Source organism: Columba livia, chromosome 2 (genome assembly GCF_036013475.1).
Source record: "Columba livia isolate bColLiv1 breed racing homer chromosome 2, bColLiv1.pat.W.v2, whole genome shotgun sequence".
Taxonomy (NCBI): Eukaryota; Metazoa; Chordata; class Aves; order Columbiformes; family Columbidae; genus Columba; species Columba livia.
The window spans coordinates 66246088-66252087 of NC_088603.1; positions in this window are offsets into that span (position 1 = coordinate 66246088).

A 6000-nucleotide genomic window follows, 5' to 3' on the forward strand; every position below is an offset into this window, starting at 1 on the left:
TCCCAATGAAGTCAAGAGATGCTCTTGAAATACAAAATGTCATCAAGAATATTTAGTGTCTTTATATTTGCCTTCTGGTCTCAGTGCCTTTGAAGCCTGTGCATTCAGGCTGTTCCCAGCTTCAAAGGCCAGAAAGGCTTCAGGAAACTGTGGCTGTCAGTAAGACCGTTTCCATGCTGCACCCAATTCGCGCGACGTGCTTTGCAAATGATGTGAAGCCACGCTGGGCACAGGAGCCACGCTGGGCACGGGAGCTCTTCTTTCTCCTGGCTCCTTCCTGCCCAGAGGTTTGGCTGGCAGGAGGGACGGTGACAGAAGCCACCCAGAGGATGGGAAGTGACATTATCGGTGGCTTTCAGAGAGCTGGCTACTGTGGAGTGATTTTGTTTGCAGCCAGCCGCCTGGTCCCAGCGGTGTACTATTGGCCTGCCTCAATTAGACTTCTTGACTGATGGCCAGTTTAATGAGCCTATGTACAGAGGGTCATTCAACATGGCAATTATACCTATAAATCTATTTGCAGCAGGGCTCAAATAACCTTTTGCACACAGTTCTTCATAAAATGACTGTCTGATTAATTAACATTAATTTATCCGCTGTATGGAACCAGATGCAGGCTGTATGAAAGCCTCCACTCTGATGTGCAGGGCTGTGTGAACTGGCAGGATTTGGGGATAGGAATGGCTCTGATGTTGTTTAAAGTCGCTCTTTTAATTTTTTTTTTTCTTCTTTCTTCCTCTCTCTCTGGTCCCAGTTGATTAACATTCCAGGGCAGTATCATATAACAGGGGGCAAAATTCAATTAATTGAATATGAAATATTTATAACCCTACTCTATGTGTCTATCAGAGAAGGGTCCTTAATAGATCTTCTCATTAGCATGGACTGGTAACTCACTTCTCTGCTTTCACAGTCATTTGGAATTAAAATCCAATTAATCTAATGTCCCTGTGAATATTATTAAACTATTTGGTAAACTGCATAGAAGAGATATGAGGCAGGGGGTGAGGGGCTAAGAGAAGAAGAGGGAATATGTCTTGAGCTCATTTCTTGTCTGTTAAACATGTAGTCTGGAAAGACTAATTCCCTGTTTTCTGGAAAGTGGATAGCTAATTCTTAATATCAAAAGCTTGAGAATGGAAAAATAACTTGCTTCCTACAAGCAGAACTGTGCCATCTTTGAACAGGCAAAGAAATGCCCTCACCTCCTCCCACTTTTCAGGTTGCTCCTACTTCTTGGATGCTACTATTAGCCTGAAGCAGAGGACAGATTTACATGAGGCGTTTAGGCACCACGAGATCATTTCAGGGCTCATTCCCAGCTCTCCAGCAGCGTTGGGCTGCCTTAGGCTGCGGGGTTGGCTGTGTGGCCAGAGACTCCAGCTGCCCTTCCTGGGGACCCAGAGGGCACCGCCTGTCCTTCCTGACCCTTGCAGGGAATGTCCCTTCCTGTGAGAAGGGTTGCATTGGGAGAGGATGGGTGAGACCTTCACAGAGCAAAAACAGTCAGGGCATGCAGATCTCCAGGCTGGGGAGCCCTCCTGAATGGCCTCATACAGACATAGCCTAGAGGACTATTTAATTGTTAAGTATCTCTGTCTCTTCAGCAGATAGGGCACTGACCTGAAACTCGGTGAGGAGGGATCTTAACCATGAGTTTCACATGCAAACTTCGAGCAAGAGGCAGGTTTCTAAATTGAATATTCCCCTAATGGGAATGACTTGAGGACAAAATCCTTTAATGACTCAAAGGAATTCAGAGGCTGCTGCAAGAGCCTGTAAGTCAGGAGATAAATATTTCTGAGCTGGAAGAGTATTCTGGATATTCAGATACAAAATGTTCTTCTTCTATTTTAAACCCAATAAATTAAAAAGATCTGTCCGTGAAGTTTGATCTGGTGTTGTTTATTTAGTTTTTCCTTTGAACACGGCACCCTCCCCCCTTTTATTTTTTCTCTGTTAGAAGCTTAGTCCAAACATTATCACAGAACATAAATACACATTAAGATATGACTACTATGAATCCCAATGTCTTCATGAAGCCTTATAAGCCAGACTTTGGAGAGACAGAACATTGTTCACCTGTCACAGAGGTGCAACTCATGGGAGAAAGCTGCATAGTAATGCTGCTGCACGGACTGCAAACCTGAAGCAAGGATTACTTGTGAGTATTGGGAAGAGGTCAGGCTCAGTCACTCCTGTCCTTTGGCACCCCTGTATCAACCTGTTCCAATTTATTTATTGTATCTGATAAAACTGCAGGATGTGACTGTGTGATACAGTGAAATATAGCATGCAAACCTCAGCTGCTCTGGACTTGATGCAGCGAATAAACCACAGGTGAAAGTATGTATTTTTAATTTGCTGAGGGAAATATATGCTTTATGTGTCCCTTTTCCCATTACTGCAACCCCCAAAGTCATCTAGACCTTTTTGAGGTTGCATAATTTACTAGTAATGAAAATCTCATCAGCAGTTTGGTTTGGTGTTCATCTGCACCAAGTCAGACCCAGCAGAAACATACTCCCATTCACAGTAACTGAGTGAGAAGCCTCTTAATTCAAACCACAGCTTTTGAGGGAGCAGAAAGCAAGAACTGAAATCTTAACCCTCTTAATTCTGGAGAAACCACAGTACCTGAAACCTGCTGGCATCTCACAAGACAAAGCCAGAACACCCTGAGGATGCACTACTGGTCTGCTGAAAACTGGTGCCAGTGCAAAAGCTGCTGTTAGGGCCCTGGTCGCATTTCATACCTCTTTTGTTTGTCTGTCAGTCTATATTCATTTGTTTATTGCTGGTGACCTGCTATGGAGGATATAGGGACGTGGCTGAATCTGAACTACAGGCCTAAGATTTTATTATTTAAATCTCTAATTGGGTTTGCTTTTGATATTAGAAGACATCGATTGTGGCAAAACTCTTGAGTCCAACCAAATTAAGAGAATAAACAAGTTTTTTTCTGTTCTGTAACTCTTTGCTTTTTCTGCAGCTGGTCACTGGATATTGCCACCAGTTTATTTTTATTCCCTCTTCCACCCTAGCCAAAGGTAAGTGTGACAGGTCTTCTCTGTGGCTTCCCTCCCCCTTTGTCTGTTGTTTATGGTCTATGCCATAGCTTAGGCTCCAAGCCCCAGTGGTCAGGGAAAAATGGCTTTGATTGCCCCTTTCCCTGGGATCTTTGGAGCAGGAAAAGAGAAAGGCAACATAAAGTGCACTTGTTCTGTGCCATGAAGATTGGGCTCCCACTTTGTGCTGGTATGAAATGACTGCTGCTGATGAAGAACAGCGGAAAATCAAATCTCTGGGTCATTTTTTCAGTCTTCTATAGTACCCTGCACACTTTAGGCACTGTATTAATCAATTATAATTTCTTCCACATTGCCACTTTGTGAGCTTCCTTTGAGCAGTGTTTTCTGTTTTGTGCTCTCTTCCAGCAGGCTCCAGCTTTTCTGGAAGCGGTTGCCTGAGCTCTTTCCCAGGGTGAGGGTATGCCAGCCAGTGCATCAATCCACTTCTGTTTTCGTTATGCCAGCTTCCTGTGAAGTTTTCAAATTAATTTTAATGCCTCCCTCAATTTTAAGGACTATAAAAAGACTTTGGTTCTGCCTACCTTGGTGAACTGGGACTTTTTCAGGAATCCGGAGGATGCTTTTGCCTTGGTGCTGGGGGTGACTGTTTCCTCTGCCCGCATTCAGGGGGTTCCTGGCACTATCGGTGTGAAAACATCCGGACACTTCCCCAGCACCTCTCCAGGCCAGAGGGTGGGGCTAAGCTTCAGATGTCACACCCCTGCCCCACACTGTGCTTGTTCAGGCAGTGCTAGTGGGGCAGTCCTGAGCCTCGCACCTGCTTCCCTGTGCTCAGCCGGCTTGTTGGGGCCGGGATTGTTCCATGGAAGCCCAGCTGAAGCTGGGGGGCAGTGCAGAGCCTGAAGTGACAAATAATGTGTTTTTTCTATGCAAGGTCAAAAAAAACAAAACAAAAGAATAAACAGTTTGGTCTGCATCTGGACTGCAAGTCAAAAGGGTGCAGCCTATGCAGATCTACATATATTACCTTTGAACTGGCTGGCTCTGTAGCAACACGGACCTCAGTATGGGCTCAGAGCTGGTAGGAAGGATAAGGACATCCTTGTGCCCAGAAAAGCCATCCTTGTTGCATGCTAAGCTTGAGGTCTATGACTTGTGGCTGCCAGTGGGTGTGTGAACAACTACCAAGAGCTCTGCGAGGAAAAGGCAAACCTGATGCTAGCCTTACTTTTTTGATGTAGGCATCGTCAACACCAGTGGAAAAATGTTTAATGGCCTATAGAGTGAAAAAAAAAAAGCTCACCACGGGGCAGGATGCGAAATTGCACTGAGTAGCCCTTCTTCTGCTTTTCACTTAGCTTTCTGCTAAGTATCTTTAACAGCTCCCCTTTCTGATGAAAGAGAGGTTGTGTATGGTAAAACAGTCTGAAAATTATTTCTCTTGCTTGCAACAGGTTGCTAAACCCGTGGTCCCAAGGGACACCCTCTAAGAGCTATCCTGTGATGATAGGACTTGAAGGGACAAACCGAGCTGCAGAGGTCTATGGCAGTGGAGACTGGCCATGGGCTGCAATAAGCCACAATGGAGCCAAATAGTCCTCAATCACTTTGCAGTCACAGAAGTAGCATAAAGGAGGTTGAAGTGATCTCTGGACATTAGATGGTCCAGCCTCCTCTGCCACTGCATGAGGCTGACAGAGGGAGGAGGGAGGAAAAGAGCAAAATATTGAGGAAAGGGTCCTACAGCTGTCCTTCTGCATCTAGTTATCCATCACTGACATCAGTGAGAGACCCTGCTGCTCAAGTTGGCAAAGTGACACTGTCAGAGCTTGCCTGTTGGGGAGGGAAGAGGCTGGAGGAGAGACTCCTGCCCTTCCTCTACACCCAGGTACTTTTCACAGTTCAGGTGTTTTAAATAGCAGAATGAGAAGAACCTCCTAAAAAATTACTATTCACAACAAAGAAAGAGAGGAAGCTGCCAGTTTTGCTACTGGCTAAAGCCTTGTGGGCTTCACTTGATGTTACCTGTTGCATCAGGAGGCTTTCCCCAGTCAGTTGGTGAAAGGAGCTCCTCTGCCAGCACCCACCTGGCCACCCAGTATTCCAGCTGAGACCTGGGTGGCTGAGCGTTAGCCTACTTATTCTTTTTTTCCTTCCCAGCATCAGGCTGCAAATGAAAATACCTTTTCAACCCCCGTATTATTACCCATATGGATGGCACCTTCAGTGTGCGCTATTCATTGCTATAATAGGTGCACCTGTGTATAGCACGCATGCTGGAGCTGCGGCAGCTGCGGACTGTAATTGCAAAACATTATTTTCTGTTTCTCTCTGAAAGCTTTTTTTTTTTTTTCTCGTTGTTGCTGTGAAGGTCCATTTATAATGACTGCAGACCTCTTTCTTTCTGCAGGGCTCCCTCTTCCTAGTACACCTATTTCTATATGCTGAAATTCTTCAAAGAGCACACGTGAGCGCAAGTGCTGTCTCACGTTGGATGTGCACCCAGCAGCCTCCATGCCTGTGTCCAGCAGGAGGACGGGGCACTTGCTGCAGGACGTGGTGCGTACGGTCAGCTGAGGGCCCAGGCCATGCCTGTAATCACTACTGCTCTGAGCCATGGGCTTTTATACAGATTGGCATGGAGGATCTGAGATTATTAATTCATTTGTTCCTTGAATATTCTGCCCCTGGGTGTGCACATGACTGTGAAGCAATTTAGTACTTTTGGGCCTGGATTAGTGCAAGTGCCGATGGAGAATGCATGGGAAGGAGGAGGGGGGATATTCAGAACACAGCTAGCAACTCTTAAAAATGAAAAATACAGAGATGGAGTGCTTTGAAAAAGAAAAATAAAAATCCTCATTTGTTTTTCAGTCCTCTCAGCTATCATGCTGAATTCAGTTCACTGAAAGGCAACCAGCTAGGCAATGTTTCAGGTTGTGCCTTATAAATCAAGGCTGTAGCAAGG